This window comes from Lissotriton helveticus, chromosome 1_2 (genome assembly GCF_964261635.1).
Source record: "Lissotriton helveticus chromosome 1_2, aLisHel1.1, whole genome shotgun sequence".
Lineage (NCBI taxonomy): Eukaryota > Metazoa > Chordata > Amphibia > Caudata > Salamandridae > Lissotriton > Lissotriton helveticus.
Genome location: NC_136058.1, coordinates 41,574,951 through 41,596,294, shown reverse-complemented (window position 1 = coordinate 41,596,294; position 21,344 = coordinate 41,574,951). Strand labels below are relative to the sequence as shown.

The 21,344-nt window shown below is 42.3% G+C and overlaps 1 protein-coding gene across 2 annotated transcripts in view; it reads left to right on the top strand.

Moving 5' to 3' along the window:
* The window catches only part of TNNI3K (TNNI3 interacting kinase), a 2,668,544-nt gene that overhangs the window by 179,641 nt on the left and 2,467,559 nt on the right, over positions 1-21,344 (top strand). The gene's annotated exons all lie outside the window — the stretch shown is intronic.

The window sequence follows — 21,344 nt, the reverse complement described above, 5'->3', positions numbered from 1 at the left end:
TTTCACTAGGCAATGTACAACATGCGTGTGAACGGACTCATTTATATCTTCCGTGACAGTGGTAATAACCGCTAAAAGACTGTAAAATGGGAACAAATATAAACTTGCTGATAGAAGTAGTGATGCCCTATTTTGTTTCTATGGCCTAAAGATATCATCAGGCTCCTTTTGTGAAATATGGTGCCAGGTTTAACTATCTGCACAGAGCAGCGCATCTAGGACGCACAAAGCGTCTGAAACCAGACGTCTCAGTCTGAGTAAAAACAAGCCTACATGATATTGTCGAATTTAAACCTAGAATTGTGTCTAGTTTGGGAGGCAATCTATGCACTCTGATGAGAATTGCACCCCGTGCTCTTCATTACCAGCATTTGGCATATTATTTCAACCTGAAATGTTGGATATATCTACATGATGTCTGTTTTGCATTATTCTTTTATGAAATAGTATTAACCTTCAATTAAACGTACTCCCATCGAATTGACCTGCAATCCTCGTTATTCCAACACTTTGATATACTGATCGGTGTGCTTTGGAAATTGTGTAACGCTAAGGCTGGATAAGCACATGTTTTTACAAGCCTAAAATGAATTTATGCGCATAAAAAGATCGATGAGTAAGGACTGGCAGAACCTTTCCCTCATAAATGACGTTTGCAAATATTAACATTTCAGCAGTATATTGAAATTTCCTGAGTCACCACTGTATGGTCATAGACATTCCTTTGTGGTGCTACCTGCAAAAGTGGGCGAAGAGTCACAAATGGGTATGTCTGTTGGTATTCAGAGACCCCATGCTGGTGGTTTCCAAACCCACGGTATGCGTGCTTAAAAATGTAACATTGTTAAGGTCACAAATATCGTATGTGAGAAAATATTTGACTTTATTACCCTGAGCTCAATAGAGTATGGACAGCCTATGTTTGTAGATGGCAAAGTATTTTCCTAATGGGTGGCTAGTCATAACATTTAAGAGAAGATTTAAGAAATTACCTGGATAATTTTGAAATCTTAATCTTGAAGACTGTTGTGTCAGTGTACAAGAAATAGTAACCGTATGCAAAGGGGAAGTAAAACAGCAGTAAGTGTTTGCTCAAGGCAGCGAAGGGGAAGCCAGGAGGAATAGCAGCGACAAGTATGCATTGGCGCAGGTTCTCATATGTATACCTTTGTTTCACTCTATTTGGTGGTCAAAGTGGCCCTGGTGGTCAGCATGGGAGTGACAGGTGCTTAATTAAACAGATACTCTCCTCTGCAATTCTGCTTAAAGTGTTGACATGCATCCCTAGCGACTAGTTTCGAAATCTTCAAGCGTAAAGAAGGTTAGGCAGTGGAAAAATAGGTGTTCTACATCATATAGATTTCCCTTTCCAATAAAAGTTTTGCCTACCTGGCACCTTTCAATGCCAAGGTGTGGAAAGTCAATAGGATACACAAGGTTCACCCTGCTGTAAATCTAATGGGTTTCCCAGTGACTGATTAATTCCAGATTGAACAGAAATGCCTACTCCTGACATCATGGTTGCCTCTGGGTGAATAACACACATGAAAAGGAAATTATCTTATTATCCAGTACTGAATCCCAGTGGCTACAACTATGGGCATGCTAATAGGAGGGGCCTCTATCCTTCTTACTGCTGCTGCATGACACCTTGGTATTATTTGATTACTAGGCTCAGATCACATTAAAAGTGTCAAATGCTCCAAGGTTGACAGTAAAGAGGTGATATGAGGAATCAACAGTAGGTGCTGATCTGCCGGAGGTCCTGTAACGTTGGGTCCATTAGTGGAAAGTTGGGGAAGTCCGTTTATGTGGGTGCCAAGTGGAAGTAAAGCATGTTCAGGCGCATAAAGGGTGAAAAGCTCCTAGGTCACTTGTCCTTGGTGACCATGAAAGTGTAGAAAATCTTTGCAGTAAGATGGTTTGAGAGCTTTGTAATGATGAGCTTTGGAACTCGTAGCTTTATGCACAATAGGGTGCCTTTGTGTGGCTCCTGTTGTGGAGAGAACAGTAACAGAACCTACATATTGCTGCCTGAGTGGATACACAGCATAATGCAATCTGATAGGGGTGCAAACAATATCAGACACTTGGAATTTCCATTGTGATGTATTGATATGCCTAGAACTCCATCAGACATTCTATGCCTAGGCCCAAGTGACAGACATTTACTCTTTTTTAGGACCCTTTGGAAGGAAATAGCTCTGCTCTAGATTTGAGGAATTCTAGTGTTTTCTCTTTTTTCCATCACACATCAGGCCTGATTCACAAAGGCAAACTTACACTTTTGTGTAATTTCACTCTTTTTCAGTTTTCACAAACTACAATTTAATAGGAACTTTATGACTGCGGAGATTCCCCAGGCTAGGTGGAGAAATCTGCACATAAAAAGGTAGGCCTATCTTGCCTTTGTATGTGCAGAGTTCTCTGCCCTGACTGCAAAGTTTACACTGTCATAAAGTTACTATTGACTTGTAGTTTGTGAATACCCCAAAAAATAAACTTACATAAAAGTGTAAGATTACCTTTGTGAATCAGGCCCGTAGTATGTAATGCTAGTGGGTAGATTTAAAAAAAGTCCAGACATGACACATGAGTTGCTTCTCTGTGCTGAATTTCCCACTTATCTTGAGACCCATGGCATTAACATGTAGTATTTAGTCTGTGGACAGATAAATATCCACTACCTTTTGTTATGCATGGAGAAGCCATGTTTCACCACTTATCAAATTGCTCTTTATTGTAAGCTCTTTGAAAGACATGCACGTTGTTCATAAAGTAAGGTATTTAGTTCACATACTTTTTTAACTTAATCAGTTGTACAACATGCAAAGCTGGCAAAGTTTAAACAAGCATTGTCAATAGGTTTGGGTTAACAATGATAGTGCCTCTTGTGTCACTGATGTGTTTTAGAACTCAGTAGTTCATCATATATGTACTGTCATGCATCTTCGTACTCATGCATCTCTTTATTCACCTGACTAATTTTGCATTCATCCTCTGACACGCTCACAATAAAACACACACAAATTTAACAACAGATGCACAATAAATTAAATAAATACAAGTAGAAAATAGAAAACATGCTGCTGTCGAAACATGGTGGGCATATCAAAACAAAAATAAATATCGCTATCGGTCAGTCTTGAAGAGGTTTTGTAAATAGTCTATCATTGTTTTGAAGTTCCAGCATGGCTGCTACTTTTAGAACAAACATCTTTCAATGAGAAAACAATGATACACTAAGGACTACGGCTCCATCTTAGTATCCTGGTTTAGAGGAAGTGCCCACATGGGATGCCACACACTGTAGATGAAATGAGCGTCAAACTAGTGAATCGTTAGCACTGCCTAGAGAGAGCGCCGTAATATTGACTTAAGAAGCATTCAAATAAAAAGCAGAGGAGCAAAGAAATGAAAGTTGAACTATAAAAGGAGAAAATTGAATAGGAATGGACCGGCCAACCAGCCCTGACTCTAAAGTACGCTCATGTCATATAGGTACTCATACGATCAGAAAATGCCATAATTCACAGTGTGAGAGAGCCAATGGCTGAGGTGACTGAACCATTACCCCATGTAGTGCGCTGTCTTGGTTGGGAACCAAAATGAAAATGACAGGCAGACCAAATGTAGACCAGAGCTGACCCAAATGCCTTCTATGTAACTACTTGCAGCCCGTCCCGACGTTGTCCGGGAGCAACAGGCTTCCCCGACTCCCGCCCGCCCCGACATTGTCCAGCAGCCGGGCCCCCGCCTGGCCTGTCCCCCGCCTGCCCCGTCCCCGGCCTGCCCCGACCCCGCCTGCCCCGACCCCCGCCTGCCCCGACATGGGTCCCCTCTGCCCCGACATGGGTCCCCTTACCTCAGCCGCCGCTCCTCCCGCCTGTCCGCTGCTCGCACCGCCGCTGGTCTGTCCGCTGCTCCTCATGTCACCGCTCCTCCCCCGCGCCATGTCCGCCGCTCCTCGTCGCGTTCCTGGACGCCGCTCCTCCCTGTGCTCCTGATGTGAGCACACACGTCGCGGCCGGCGCTACTTCGGAGGGACTACTTTTTTGTTTGTACTGTAAATTTTTTAAATAACGTTTTTAAAAAAAATGTATTTCACCTATAACCATCTACACACCCTGACGATTCCAATGGTGTATCGGGTGTGTGGATTGGCGCTGTGGTTCCCGAGTTTACCCGCCTCAAAGGCTGAAAGTTCTTCCTTTATTATAGTAGTATAGATATGAATATATGTTTACATATATTGAAGTATGTATTGTTTGTTGGAGGCCTTTTGGATTTACTTTTAAGGTCTAGCCATGCGAGGCAACCTGTATTCAGTATAGCGTAGAAGCTTTGTGGAAGCTCTGCCCACTCTCCGCCCACCTTTTTCATTGGCTTAGGTCCTAAATGCTGCCTTCCAGCTGGTTTTAAGCTTGGTGGTCCCTCCTCATGACGGCCGTGTTGTCATTTGTATTCTTCCATGGCTACTGGCCCCTTTACTTCAAACACTATTTCCTTCTTGTCCCCCTCCCCCCCAAGTCCTATAGCATTGCAATGCTTGTTTGGTGTTGTAAGCACTATTTTGTATGTTGAGTTTGTCCTACTTCGGGCAGGACAACTTGCTTTTTGTATATTCTGCGCGCAGTGCGCGCTTTCACTTTGGAAGCTGCCCAGGACAATCGCGGCTTGTTGTTTTTATTGCTTGTCTAAGAAGTCACTACTTGAAACTAAGCTTTATGCGAGCATTTTGCATGTACTCGACGCCCCTTGCAAAACAGAAAGGGAACAATTGTTTTATCTTGCAGAGATATCACGCTCGCGGCCGTTGACCACAATGAAGGGCATCACCCGCCTCTGAATCCAATCAAATGGAGAATCAGAAACAGCTCTTGCCTGTTCAAACATTTCTGATAACCACCACCTCCTGCTGAAGGCACTTCTAGGCAATAAGACCCTAATGAAGGCATGCCTTTTTAGATAACAAAATACATTCTGCTCTATAAAAATCATGTCGTGGGCATAATGAGGATGTGGCTTAACGGCCAGAGCTGCCGGCTTTGGAGCTGTAGAACCGAGTTTGAGTCTTGCCAGCACAACACCATGTGATTCTTGGCAAATCTTCGTGCCACCAAAAAATAAATGTGTCCATCTGCAATGTAACTGGTGCTTGTGTAAAGTGCTCTGGTACCTTCAGGTCGAGTTTGTGCTACATTAAACTGCCCCCCCCCAAAAAAAAGCTAATCCTGGAAACATGCTCGCAAGCATTACCTGACACCTCCTGCAACATCTTCCCGCCGCAGTCCGGATAACCAGGTCGCAGAAACCACAAAAAAATCGTCATTTCTGAACCCCCAAAGATCTCGACGGCTCTCACTTGCCCTCGCCATCACCATGCTCGCCAAACATGGCTTTCCAACTGCAGAACTTCCGGCATGACTGGAAGTGTGTGGGTAAAAAAAATCTGACAGTTCATTGTTCTAGTCCAGTTGCAACTTTAAAGAGTAGTGTATGTGAATGGGTGAGGGAATCCACATCTGAAACGGTGCAAAATATAGATTTGGGCATTTGGCTGTGTTTGAGCTGCATTCTGGTCACCTAACAAGCTTCAAACGTCCCCTTTCTTCTTCTCCTCCGTATTGCATTACGGGACATGTAGTTTCAATTGTAGCCCCTCGTTACCAATGCAAATCCATCAAAAATAGTGCCGTAAAAGATCAGATGGAAATAACATAATTGATGACTTGCTAAATATTTTTGAATCTTATGCCAAAAAATGATGTTGATTGTTTTTCAAGTATGTGCAAGATTTCTTTTCTGCACATTTTATGTAGCAGAACTTTCTTTTTCATGAGGACCAGATTAAATAATTCAAGATCAGATCTTTTTGTCTAGGCACAGGGATATTAAATGATTTGCTCAAAATGACAGGACGCCGGGATTCGAACTTGGTCAGGTTCGACTTTCTTTTGTTTTGGTGGTGCAACACTCTTTGTTGGCACCCATCACCGGCGAGAGTGTCTACGAAGTCCCTCATTATTATTCGCTCTGGGGTTCATTTTTTGGACGTGACGTGCCAGTGTCTGAATGTGGCCGCACAACAAATTCATGACACAGCAACAACGCTCTCTGTGCAGGGTGCATCTATACATTTATTAACTCTTTTGCCAAATAAATTGATATAAAATAATGTATACTGTTAGGACGCACAAATGGAGATGCACATATAGTTGGTCACCTGATTCTACCTACTTTACTAAGTTTTGCCATTTAGCCAAAATGTGTGAGCCTGTGAAAATCACTTTACTCCACTGTGCATTATTTTAATCAAAAACCAAATCTGAGACCACCATTAAATACATTCACTTCAGTTATACAAAGCAAGCATTTGCAGTGCAATAGGTCTCACATTTACGCAAGTTTGAGCTGTTGGCATTCTAAATGAAAATGCTTTTTATTTATGTTTTGGTTTTTGAAACATTAATAAAACACATTGTCATTTACAATGCCAATAGCTTAAACTCCCGTAAATGTGAGACCTATTGCATTGGAAATGTTTGTTTAATATGATTTTTTTCATAATACAGAAGCCAGACCCATGGCATTTGGTATACCATTTCCATGCATATTAATTACGCTTTTTGTGTTTATGACTGACTTGTCAAAATAGCCAGCTCAGACCTTCTGTACTTAGCATAAGCTTTGCCAGAAGGGAAACATCAGGCCATACAGTCATACAATTACAAATTTATACAGAAACTTGAAAAAGTAAAATAATGCTTCTCCTAAAAGGGCTAATCCAGGATTCTCATGGTGCAAGGTTTCTATAACCATGGTTTGTTAAAGGAGGTAACCAACACCAGAAAGCTTGCCTACTAAGGTAATATTTGGGATCCAATGTAATATAACCCAATTTGAAGGCATGTATTCAAATAACAAACCACCCTTAAATGCAACATGGAAAATGGTAAATGAACTTTGCTATATGCTTTTCACAATAAATACATCAGGTCTAGTGCCTTTATCATACCATTTCTTAAACACACCAGGCCTATAGTCATGATCATTGGCTTGCCACCATGACCAACTTAGTTATGCTGTATTGAGTATGAACTTCACCATAAAGCAAAAAAAGCTTTACAAGCAGTCTTTTTATTGGAAGTACACAAATTCAACCCGATCAACCCATGTACTCAGGAAAATCACTTTGCGAGTGGAGCCTTAGGCTTTCCCTCAGTACAACTCTGAAAATACTTTTTGTTGATCACATGAGTTCAAGCGGGGCCGAGAAAAAAGTGGGGCCCAAAAACGCATTTTCCCCATGCAAATTCCTGTAGGGATTTTATGCATGACTACAGCCTGAACCGCTGAACATAAGTAAACCAAATTTGTAAACTAGATCTTTGTCCAGAAAGAGTGCTTTTTGATATTTGTGTAGACGCCTTCAGTAGTTTTTGAGTTATTAAAAAAAAAAAAATTGTATATCTAGCGATGTGAAGCCTCTGACGATCCAACAGGTCTCATGCTGAGATTTGAAAGGCTGCCAACACTTCAACCAGGAAGTGTTAGCAGCCATCTAGGGAATTAGACTTCTCTGAGTTCCAAGAAAAAAGTCCCCCAAAAAAGGAGGAGGAGGAGGAGGGTAGGAATACCCTGGCCACTTAGGCCTGGTGCTGGGGTACCCCACAGAGACCCACCAGGGCATAAACACTTTTAAAAGAATATTGCCGCAAATTTGCAGAGGATCCGCAAATTCATTGCAAAAATAAATGTTAAAAAAGTGAGATCTTCTGTGCTTGTTTTGTATTTTGCACCCTCCGGTCACATGTGGCCCCCCTCCCCAAACCGATTACGGCCCTGGGGACTACCATCCCGGGGCCCGGACGATAATAAACATGAGAGGTGGATGCAAATCCCCCCCCTAGGCTAATTTTGCCCCCGGGACCCCACCCTTTTGGGGCCTGGACTTGCAATGGAAAGGAAAGGGGGCCCCCAGGGCTGGGCTCCTACTATGTCCTAAGGTGCCCACCCCTGGGACATGGCAGTTTCATCGTCAGCACTAGGGAACCTATTTTTGCTCTTGATTGGCAGCAGCATTTAAAAGCTCCTGCCACGTAAGAGCAAAGAGTAGGTCTGCTCCCAGTGGGTAGGAGCAGGAATAATGCTCCTGCCCGCTCGAAGTGGGCTTTTTATCAGTTTCCTTGCCTGCTGGCAGAGAAACAGATGAAAAGTTGCTCCCACTAGCAAGGAGCAACATTTTTTGCTACTCCCTGTGTGCAGGAGCAGTGCCGGCTCTCGCTGGAGGAGGGAAGCCAGCAGAGACCACGGGGGAATTGGGGCTCCTCCTTCATCCCCCAACAACAGACAGTGGGTACCATGGGTAGGGCCAATTGACACGCTCACTGGCATGACCTACTCGTCTCTCTCACCCAGCACGCTCTGTTATAGTCTACACATACCTCATTTCATTCCCTTATAGTTTATACATAAGAAAATAATAAATGCCTATTCATTTATGTGTACATAACATTGCTCCTATATTTAGTTACACATATATTTATGTATAATTCTTTCGAGGTATGCACAAATACATATATAGATTCATATATTCAATTAAATAATATTTAAATATATAAATGAGAAGTTCACCTAAATCGAAAGATTATTATTTATCATTTCCATATATTCAAAAGAATGTGTTATCAGGCTATATATGGTTAACTGCTCCAGCTACACTAGTTATATTGTCAACACTGGAGAAGCAGGAATTAGTTAATCAAACATAATTATTCAATAAGTAGCAACTTACAGTTTCCCAGTGATATTGAAGTGTTCCTGTCTACAACCAGATCTTTGTCCAACTTGTATGTGTTCCCCAGAAACAAAATCATTTGGGTAATAGAAAAAGAAATAAGAAGACATAAAAGTTTTATAATAGAAGATGGTCACCATGGTGCTGAATAAAGAGTGCTAGCAAGTATTATTCTACATAAATCACCTCTTACAAGTCCATAGGCTTATGTCTGTTTGAGTATTTTCCCATAGAGTGGAGACAGATGTACTTTGTTCTTGGAGGTTGTTGACAGGGCTGAAAGATATTTTTTTCTTTCAAAAGAGACTGACCTGTTCAACAAAAAATGGAAACAAAACTGAGTTTTAGAAATCAAGGTACATTGAGAGGTCTCAGAAGAAGCAAAAGATGTTGGTGTGCAGTCAAAGAAAGGCCATTGAAGAAAGACTCCCAGAGGCACATGGAACATGCTCCCATAATGATCAACTAAACATTAAAAAGAACACGTTTAGTTAAGCACCTTCAATTAAATGCTACTAGTGGGCCTGCATCACTAATTGTGCCACCAACTTAAGTAGCACTTTAAATATGTCTCAGGCCTGCCATTGAGGCCTGCTTGTGAAGTTTAAACTGCCATTTTGACCTGGCAAAGTAAACCTTTTGCTAGGCCCAAACCTTCCTTTTCAATACATATAGGTCACCTGAAGGGTAGGACCTAGACAGCTCAGTGGGCAGAGTGCAATGAATTTAAAAAGTAGGACACAAACTTTCATGTTCTAGATGTCTTCCTAGTAAAAAACTCTTAAATTTGTTTTTCCACTACTGCAAGGCCTACGTTTCCCATAGGATAACATTGGAGTTACCTTATTACATTTTTTAAGACTAATTTCATAATGTGAATAGGGAACCAGTTCATGTGTGGTTTCTTTGGAATCCTAATTTAAAATATTGACTAAATACTAACAAAAAAGTAGGACATGTACTTTACGTTCTACATGTCATGGAAGTGAAAAACTCTTAAATTCGTTTTTTCACTACTGCAAGGCCTAATTTCCCATAGATTAACATTGGAATTACTGTATTACAATTAACAAGGTGTAATTTCCAAATGGGAGCAGGTGCCCACTTCTTTTTTGGTGTCTTTGAAAATGTAATGAAAAATCCTAACTTATGGTAAAATTGGATTTTAAATTACAATTCTGAAAATGCAACCTTTAGGAAGTTGCTATTTTCCTGCCTTAGCCATTTAGTGCCTGTAGCCTGTCTCTGGTCACATGATTGGATGTAGTTGACAGTTAAGCTTTGTGTATTCCTCCTAGACAGCCACACTTATTAGGGAGCTCAGGTGTGTCTTCCAGGATAGGAGGAGGAGTTGTGTACCCAGCCCCACTTACACTTTAATAGGTTGTGTCCTGCTTCCACACAAAGGGCTGCATACCCCCTGTAGTTAGACTGGAGCCATGACTGGAATGCAGGATGCCTGGGGACTTTAAAGGGAAACCTCTAGAAGCTTCTCCCCACTTCAAAGGCTCAACAGGGCATACATAATGGACCTCAGGCACCACCATTTCAGAACACGTTTGGACCTCTGGATACTCTACCAGAAAGAATGACTGCTGAGCTGCTAAAGAGCTGTCACTCTGACAGACTGCTGCCCTGCTGGACTACAGCTTTGCTGCTGCTTTGCTGTGCTGACATGCTGCCTGCTCCCTTTTGCCAGGGTAAGAAGAATTGGACCTACATCTCTTGAAACCAGAGTGACTCCAAGGGTTAGTTGGATTGCCTCCTGATCTGAAGCCTCAGGTTTCCAACAACTTTGCTTTTTCACCTGAACTCTGCTGTCCGTGAGTCTACTCGGCCAATTGGTGCCACCCCAGTCCTGGACCCCTATAAGTGGGCTTAAGGTAATTTGCCAGCCTCTGTAAATCCAGCGGAGCTGACGTAGCTCTTCTGCTATGCAACTAACCTTGAGCAGAACCAACGCAAATCTGCTGCTGCATAAATTGGATCCATTGCAAGGACCTGCATTGCCTCCTCAGCCCATATTGTACTTGAAACCATCACTGTGCGACACATCCTCAGCACATGCCCTTGCATCTCTTGTTAATGACAGCCTTGATGACAATAATGGAATCTTCATCACAGCGCCTCGCAATCGACACATAGCCCTGACTGTGCAACACAAAGCTGACTCCGGACTTGGCAGCACAACTCTTGATGATGGGATCTTTGATGATTACACAACAGGACCACAGACCAAAGCCTTGCTGCATCTCGGAACCGATGCATCACTTCAACTGCATGACGCATCTTCGATACGGATCCTCGCAAGACTCCACAAACCAGGATTGAATGTACTTTGTTTAGCAGGCCTAACTAGGTCCATAGAACTGGCTCAGCCTAAACTTGTGACTCTGTCCTGATCTGGCTTGACGAAGATATCCACAGGACACTTAAAGCCATTTGGTGCTATTTTTACTCAAATCTTTAAAATTGACTACCTCCGGTTCTTCTATTTGGATCTTTGTCATTTTGGACTTGTTTTATTTATTAAAAATGAAGTTGTCTAACTGTATTGTAGGCTCCTTTCAGTGTGTTACGGTTTGAAGTGTTGCACAAATACTTTACACATTGACTTTGGTTTAAGCCTAACTGCTCTGTGCCAACCTACCCAACTGTTGGGCACAGGTTAATTTAGGGATTGCTTGCAAATTTATCTGAGAAGAACTGTGGTAGCAGCTTGAGAAAGCTTTGTACAATCCAAGTATAGAGAATACAGTTGTCTTGCTATTACAAAGTGTTATACTTCATTAATACCTTGATTGGCCTCTACAATTAATTCACACTGAAGTAGCACACTCATTTCAGGACTTGTGGGTAAGACGTCGTGTTAAATTCATTGAAATGCATTGCTACGTTTTTTATATTCCAAGCAAGACCAAGCTCAGTCAAAAGCTGCATTCCAAATAGGAGTGCCCTGGACCTGTCACAGCAGAGACTCAAAAATGATAGCTAGGTGAACAGGAGGTCTTCTTCAACCTGTATGAAATCTGATCATCAAAAATAGGAGAGAGAGGTCAAAGTCCTGATGCCAGTTGCAATGGGGCTTACCGATAGTAGCTTAACATGAGCAGCAACTCTAACCTCCATGAAGCATTATGTGTAACAAACATTACCAAACAAAAAAGCTGAAGATAAAGAACTTAAAGGTATAAACTATGGTGAGTAAAAAAGATAAGACTTTGATAAGCAAAATACCACAAAAATTGAGATAATCGAATTCTGAGAGCTATGAAAGACAATGTAGCTGTTCCATAGAAAACAATCTATAAACCATTTCAATGTATATTAGTGGTAAGGGTTTTAATCCTTAAAAGACATGATGTATCCAGATGAAGGTTGAGTTGTATCTAAAAGGAAGTGAGACTGATCCGTGACTGTACAATTACATAGTTGTTGCGGTCTCAGGTGAGTAATGCTTCTGTTTAAATCTTTATCACTTTCAGAGATGTCAATTCACTGGAGTGGGTTCAGCCAAGAAATGTTTTTAAAAGAGGAAATGAAAAGGTCAGAGGGATGCCTGCCTGCTCCTAAATAACAGGCGATCGACCTTTTCTCATATCGTTGTGGTTCAGTTTCCTCAGTCTTTCTTGGAAAGCCGCAAAAGTAGATGTTTTTCCCAAGTAAGTCAAAACTTTCCCAACAGAAGTGGAGATTTCCTCCAATTTGAGACAAACATGGCAACAACTAGATTTTGCTTTCATTGGTTTGATCAGAACTAGTTCCAGTGAGCGGATCCCAGTTTAAGTTAAATGAAGTAGCACCACCCAAGCTTGGCACAGGTTTGCAAGTCCTTCTAGTGGTCTACTAGATAACTGAGATTTATTCCATTGAGGAGCATGCCTCCACTGCTGCAAGAACATTTATCTCCAGGTTACTGCAGCAGACTCCAGAGGATAGTGAATGCATCCCAAGTCAAACCAATGCTCCAAAATCAGAAGGAGTTCGTTCAGAAGCCTGCTTTGCAGAGTACTAGAAAAAGACAGTGTAGGAATACTTTGGGTTAGAGGTTAGGGCATCATTCTTAGTGTTTCATCCATCAGGCAAAAAGGGAGTCTTCCCTTTTCATACAACAGGGTTTTTTCCTCATTTACAGAGTTGAAATGAGGAGCCGTGGGACAGTCTCTATTGTTTTCCATTGTTTGGTAACAATTGTACATCATCATATATTCCAGTGGTAGCCCCCAAGTACTTTAGGTGGGTGAGTAAGCACCAAGCGTTATGAATTTTGGTGTCAAGGCTGAAAATCAGAGAAATGTTCAAATATTTCACAAGGAACCTCTAGCTGCTCTTAGGCAGGGAGACAAGAGAGGAGGAGTAATAGCTAGTTATATTTCACATTGACTTAATATGCATGTGTGCCTGCATTCTTAAAATGAAAAGATCATTTTGCCATTGTAGTTATCCATAAACATGGGTCAATAGTGAGATATAGTTCCAGCTGTGCTAGATCTGCCTTTTGGCTATGAGCATCTTACAGACAATGTAAAGAAAAAACAAAGGTGGCACAGATTTCTCTTGGTGGATCAGAGATTTTAAAGAACCAGGATCCCTTCCCAACATACACAAGTCCTAACACATTACACTACAAAGGCAATCCTCACCCTAACATGGCTGTCACTCATCTCAGGCTTGTTCTACTAGACCACGTGAAAAACACAGTCTTCATTACCCACCTCCTTGGTCTATCAAAGCTCAATCCAGAGTCTATCCTTGTCACAAAGTTAGGCCGCATCAAATTTTAGTCAACAAGACTGATACATGTGGCACTCTCAATCCACAGCAACTTCCACATACATGATCTCACTGAGATTCAGATTAGTGACCATCATTTTGATGACTTGATCATTTCATGGTATAGAATAATTCATAAAACATAAAAGCAAAAAGAGGGGAAGGGTGGTTCGTATACTAATTTACTCTGAGCAGCACAGAAATCCCTGGGGTCCTCTTCTCCCTTGAGTGTGTTCTTACATGTGATGTGATAAATTACAATTAAAACAATAAGTGCTTAATGGCATTCATCCATTGACATACAGTATACAATCCATCATTTTTAGAGAAGTTGATTCTCCTGGCTTTATTCCTTGACTCAATTTCTCAGAAACAAAACCATTTTAGGATTTTTTTACTGATTGAATAGACAGTGCTAATAGAAAGCCAACTTTTGACGTGATTAAGAAAATGTGCACTTTAAGCTTCGATCAAGAACTGGCCCTACTCGTGCAGTGGGGCAAAACATCTACTTGATATTCCAACAGAATATTGAAATTCAATTGTTAACCTTGCATCCAGTGGCGACCGGCACTGCTCATGGGGGGTGGGGCAAGCACAGGGGTCAGGGGTGTTTGCGCCGGGGAGGGATGAATCGAAAAAACCCATAAAAAATAAAACTTACCTTGTGGCCGGGTCCCGCGTCTTCTCAGCTGCTGCTCTCCTACCTCGGACAGGAACAGGAAGAAGGCAGCCAGGTTACCTCCCAAAAGCTAATCACAGTGCTGCAATGCAGCATTGTGATTGGTTTGAGCACAGTGACACGACACACGGCCAGGGGCTGCAAGGGTGGGCATGCTTTCCATGCAGGCTGTAATGCAGCCTGTATGGAAAAGGGAAAGTGTGCATGACTTATTTGAGCAGACCGAAAGTGCACTCAGGAGTGGGCAAACCACTCCTTCACTGCTCTGAGAGCAAAGCATCCCCGTCCACCCGCCCATCGCAAAGCAAGGGGATACAAAGCATAAATTGATAATAACTCTAAGTTATTATCATTTTATGTTTCTCATTGCTTAAAAGCAAGTAGAGCCATTCTTCTCCGCCATAGCGGACGGGCTGCCCCTGCTTGTATCCAAAATTGGAAACTGACTATTCTTTGGTCCTCCTCCTCCTCCCTAACCTCTAGTAGCAATGTCATCATCCTGCCAACCATAGAAATACCCCTTCCAATCAGACAAATTAATTAGTTCAGAGTAGTAAAAGTCAACATTATCTTTAAAGTAGCAAGAGTACCATTACTAAAATGAGACTATTCTGGTCAAAGGTACTACCTGTACTAATTTTGTTTTCTACATTTTGAACTGATGTTGAGGTCCTACTACTGCTCATTTGATTCATTTGATGTGACACATTTAAATACTTTCAGTTTAAATAACCGATTGTCTCTCCTACGTTTCTCCCTATCCTTTCATAAATATAAAATTGCCTCCCAATATCATCTAGAGAAAATGTGGAGGGATTCATGGCACCTAGACTGATAAACTACAGTGGGCTTCCCAAACTTCTGTTGTTTACTGGTTTTGATCTACCAATCTGCAGGAGTGCTACAAAGGTTATCCCTCTCACCTTCACAGAGCAACAATGACCTCTAATTATAACAGATATTGCAGCAGTGCATGAGAAGAGAAAGAAAACACTGATGTTAGGCTTGTCACACTTTCTCCTGTACTGCTATGGAAATCTGTAAGGAACAAAGTCAGATTAGGAAAGAACCTTGTATCATCAGTAATATATACATTCCTTTTATTTAATTACCTTAATAACAAGTTCTCTAACTCAGGCCTTTTATTCTAAACTTAGATGCCGCTCTCAAACAGAAAATATAGAAAATCTATGATTACTATTGTGTTTTGAGATACATGTGATGTGGCTTCCACATGTGACTGCAAACTTACTAGAAACTCCAAAGCACATGAGTCCAAACTATTTCATTCATTAAAATCTGATAAAAGGACAATATGTACGATGTCACTGATTAAAACAGAGAGACACAAAAAGCAAACTAAGAAAGTGCCTGTAAAACCAAAAATGTGGTAAAAATAAAGCGCACAAATATGTATCTACAAATATATAAGGCCTTGAAAATCATAAGCAATCGTAAGTACGATCCGAATGGGCAAGATGGTTCAAAAAGCAGGAAGTCAAGGTTCTAACCCGTTGCTTCTACCGCAAGATATTGGCTCATCAATGATTCCCCAACAAGTGCCAATAACTGACTGCGCTTGGAAGCAACACAAATCATACATCATTCTTCTTTGATACAATGACATGCACTATTGATACTGATTCCAAAGTTCTGCTTCCCACAAGATTGTTTTATTTTACTGCGACATTCATCGCTGTGCATGCCACATTTCCTCTGATCCTGCATATCATCATATCTAGCACTCTAATTATAGAGCGCATTCAGCAAACACCATTTAAGCTTTATTATTCCTGCAAAATTTAAAGTTCCTGACACCGCAATGTTGTGTAATTGTGACAATAATTGCGATTCTCCTATTAACATGCCTAGAGAATCTAGATTTCATTAAAGACACGGAGGCTCACATTATGCAATGACTTTTAATTGCAGATCCAAGCCAGTCGCATCACAATATAAAGGTTCCAATAAGAACACTGAGAAGAAGTAATAGGCAGAACATAGCAACCATCAGCCTCTTTTAAATCAGGCGAAGAAAGGAGATGTAGTAGTATCCAGAAATATCGAAGTAGAAGATAAACGAAGAAATCAACCGGACGGACTCCTGGTGATGAAACATCCAACGTAAATTAGGTGGAAGGATTACCTGAAAGAAAGGAGACAATGAAAATTGTATCCTAAAGGGATAATCTTAAATAAACAAATCCTGAAAGAGAATTGAATAGTCATAAACAACATTTAAGTATAAGCATAAATACATCGTATCATATTAAGTTATACTTAGAATAAAATTATATATCCACACCCAAACAGGGAAGGGATGGGTGGGATAATGTGAGCCTCCGTGTCTTTAATGAAATCTAGATTCTCTAGGCATGTTAATAGGAGAATCGCAATTTCATTACAAGAACGGAGGCTACATTATGCATGTTGGTAGCCATGTAAAACTACATTAGACATGTGATCAATAGGTTTACAATAGTGTCTTGCAAAGGTATTAGCATTAGACCAGTCGGCAGCTTTAAGGATATCATCCAGCTTACCTCCGGACCAAAGGGACTTACTTGCCATGGCGCCTCTAACGGAATGGGCCTGAAATTTAGATATATCAATACCAGCTAGGGACATAGTAGATTTAACCCATCTGGCAATCGAGGTAGAAGAGACAGCCTTATGAGGTTTAATAAAGGAGATGAGGAGCTGACTCTCATTAAGGGGACGAAGGTTAGACATTGTTCTATCATAAGCCTTCATACATTCAACAACACAAAGTTTTGGGGAAGGGTCAAAACTGGGATAGAAAATTGAATCAGACATGGTCTTAGTTCTTCTAAAGATTTCGAATTTAACTCCAAATAAGTTATAAGATCTATTAGAGATCTCCAGAGCCTTAACATCTGAAACTCTACGGCAGGAGATGAGGCAAAGAAGAGTCGCGAGTTTAAAAGAAAGCAGTTTTCTGTTCAAAAGAGAATTTTCCGGCCAGGAAGTGAAAAGATCTAGAATTAAATTTACATCCCAGAGAGAGTCATATTTTGGTCTTGGGGGTCTTTTAATGCGAATGCTCTTCATCACCCTACAAACAATAACATTTTTGCCGATAGACTTGCCGTTAATAAGGGCATGACCAGCAGAGATCGCCGATCTATAACAGTTTATTGATCTATAACTCAATCCTTTGTCAAAGAGTTCAGCGAGGAAATTCACTATATCAACAATAGGTGCTTGAGTGGGATCCAAGTCCCTCTCCAAGCACCAACGAAACCAGCATTTCCAGATATTGTTGTATCTGTAGTGAGTCCCTGGTGCCCATGACTCTCTGAGGAGAGAAGAAGCTGATGACGAAAGTCCTGAGACTTCGTTAGATCTCCTGACACTCTCCAGGCAAGAAGGTTCAAACTCCCTGTCAGGGTCATTAGGTGAGGATCTCCGTTGACGTCCGTAAGGAGATCTTTCAGGGAAGGAATGAGAAATGGGATTTCGAAGGTCAGTTCCAGAACAGTGGGGAACCACGCCTGTGATGGCCAGAAAGGAGTTACTAGGACTAGGGAACCTCTGTCCTGTCTCACCTTCTGTAGGACTCTCTGGATCATTGCGAATGGGGGAAAGGCATAAGCATTGATCCCTGACCAGGGTTGGAGAAAAGCGTTCACTGCTTGTGCGCCGGGATCCGGCATCCAACTGAAGTAACGCTCTATTTGAAAGGTGAGACGGCTCGCGAATAGGTCTATCTCGAATGGACCCCAGTAGGAATTTAGTGAGTCGAAGACAGCGACGTTCAGTTTCCAATCGCTGTAGTCTGAAAGGAATCTGGAATTCCAGTCGGCAGAAACGTTCGACTTCCCTGGGTAGTATTCCGCTCTGAGAGCGATTTTGTGTTCTAAACAGAACATCCAAAGTTTCCTTGCTAGGTTCGAGAGGTCGGCAGACTTGGTACCTCCCAAGCGATTGATGTAGGCCACTGCTGAAATATTGTCCATTTTCAGGACAACCGAACTCCCTTGAATTGAGTGCTTGAAACTCATAAGGGCGTATAGACCGGCAGTAAGTTCTAGGAAATTGATGTGGCGAGATGACTCCTCCTGAGACCAGATACCACCCGTATTCTGGTCTAGGAAGCAAGCACCCCAGCCATGGAGGGAAGCGTCTGATTCCAGGACAAAATCCGGTTCTGAACCGAAAATTGCTTTCCCATTCCAAGCTTCTAGGTTCTCTAACCACCAGTTCAGTTCTACTTTGGCCTCTAAATCTAAGGAGATTCGGTCTTCGTACCAGAGACCGGATCTCAACGCCCTTCCTTTTATCCTTTGCAGGGCCCGATAATTCAGGGGACCTGGGAAAATCGCTTGGATGGAGGACGATAAGAGACCTAGAAGTCTCGCCAGTTCCCTTAAGGGGATGTCCTCCTGCCTTAGGACATGACGAATTTCCTTCTTGATCTTTGAGATTTTTGAAGGGGGTAAAAGGAGTAGACACTTGGAAGTATCTAGGGTGAAACCCAAAAACTCCAGAGATTTTAAGGGGGTTAGAATAGACTTCTCTTTGTTGACGATGAAGCCTAGACTTTCTAACAGGTTCATAGTCGTTTCCAGGTCTATAAGAATTTGGGATAGGTCTTGAGACAAAATCAGAATGTCGTCGAGGTAGATGATAAGTCGAATTCCTCGTTCTCTTAGGAAGGAGGCTACTGCTCTCATTACCTTGGTAAAGCACCAAGGGGCGGAGGAAAGTCCGAAGGGGAGGGCCTTGAACTGATATAGATGATTTTTCCAGAGAAACTGTAAGTAAGGTTGATGTATCTCCGCCATCGGGATAGTGAAGTAGGCATCCTTCAGGTCTAGTTTTACTAGCCAGTCTTCTTTTTGGAGGAGGTCTCTTAGGAGATGTATTCCTTCCATTTTGAAGTGCCTGTAGACCAGAAATTTGTTGAGACCCTTCAAATTTATAACCGGTCTCCAACCTTTTCCTTTTTTCTCCACAAGGAACAGGGAGCTTACGAAGGTTAGAGAATCTAAGGGGACTTCTATTATAGCCCCTTTCTCCAGCATAGAGTGGATCTCTTCCTCGACTATTTTCTCTTTTTCTAATGAAATAGGAATATCTCTTGGTAGAGAGGTTTGAATAGGAGTTTGAGTGAAGTCTATCATGAAGCCTGTTACTGTGGAAAGGACCCAAGGGTCTTGAGTTATTTCTCCCCATTTTTTTGAAAAAAGGCTGAGTCTCCCTCCCACCTTTGGAAGGGTAGAAGGGGGAGGTGAAAGCTGGAGACTTACTTGGAGGGTTTGACGCGAAGGAAGCTCGTGATCGTGCACCTCTGGCTCTGTTTCCTCTTCCGTGGTAGAAGCCGTTGTTGTAATTATTTTGTTGTCCGCCTCTTCCATAAGGACGTGATCTCTGATAGGGCCTCTGGTTGAATCGGCCGGAAGAAAGGCCCCTTCTTCCGGCCCTCCCGAAAACATTATTGCTGAACACTCGTTTGATGCTCTTTTGTGCCTTGTCAAGTGCAGTAAAGGTCGAGACGTATTTCCCTAGAGATCTTATGAGCTCTTCGCCAAAGAGCAGGCCTTTTGGATTTGAGGATGGCTCTTTGTCGGCCATGTCCGTAAGTTTAGGATCTAGTTTAAAGAGGATTAGTCTACGTCTCTCAGCGTTAATGCTGGAGTTGGCATTACCAAGGAGAATGAGGGCTCTTTGACTCCAACCCCTTATGAGGTCTGTATCAAGTTGGGTGCCTTCGAGGTAACACTCCTCGGCGGAGTCGAGAATCCTGCTTAGTGGACCCAGTACGTCCAGCAGACGATCCTGGCATCCTTTAAAGGCTTTCTCAAGACCCTTTCTGGGGTCGCGCCCTAGTCTAAAGAGATATTTAATTAGCTCGGGATCCATGTTAGGGGCATAGCATGCCTTTTCTTCGATTGAGGGTCTAGAGCACTCGGCTCTTAGGATATTTCTTGTCCCTCTTTCGAGAGGGAAACGGATCCACTTTTTGATAAATTTAGACACGTGTTCCTGTGGAGACCATAGAGTGGAGCGGGGATGTTTTAGGTTTAGGGGGGAGAACATCTCTTCTCCTAGGGGGTTTAGGATAGAATCTTTAGATGTAGAGGGGAGTTCGTCCTCCTCATCGAAAGGGTCAACATCCCCGTCATCAAGGTCCAAGACGTATTCGTCTGGATCCATGTCATCGTCATCATCAGAGCCATCTCGGTAGTATTGAGCACTTTGGGGTAGTGAGCCGCTAAGGGCGTCCAAGGTATTTGGGCCGCAAGGGGCACCCAAAGAAAGTGAGTCATAGAAGACATCTCTATTATTTGAGGTGTAAGGACCTCCCAAGGGTTTTGTGGTGCCAAGACCACCAACAATATCAGAGGTGCTAGGACCTCCCGTGCTCACTTGCATTCCCGTGGGGATGTTATTATTTTTCTTTGTGCGTTTTGCTCCCGCTTTGAACGTATCGGGTAGTTCTTGGGAATTAAGGGGTCTTTTATAGGGGGCGAGATTGGCGAAGGTCTCCCTTAAACAGGACTTCATCTCTTTTTGGATCATGGATCGAAAGTCCTCCTTATTAAAGGAAGGGGTTGTAGCATTATTGCCCTCAGAGTCTGAGTCAGAGGCATTATCCATGTTAATTTATTGTAATAACCCCTTTTTTTTTTTTTATGTAAAAATGCTATATGGATAGGAGTATAGGTCCAGTGCTTTAAAATGATCTTGTTGCTTTTTAAATTATCTTGTCTGTAATTATCTTGTCTGTCTTGTAAGAGGCTCCAGGTCGCGATGTCGAGGTGCCTCCAACAGCTGCGAGCTAACTGTCGCTCTGTAGGATTGAGGAAAGTCCCTCGGCGAGACACTCACGAAGCGTGAGACTCGCCGAGGTACTTTCCTCTAAGGCGCGTCACGCGTCATGTTTATTTTTGGGACGGGTGGCCAGGACGGGTATGCGGCGCTCCGATTATATTCCTTAGCAGCGTGTCTGAAGGGCGCCTCAGCGCCTCCAGGTGAGTGCCCCAGCAGAGGAGACAAGGTAAATGCTTCAGATACGAAGCGGGGACTGTTTGTGTGTCGGTTCGGGCAGCGCGTGTGAGAGAA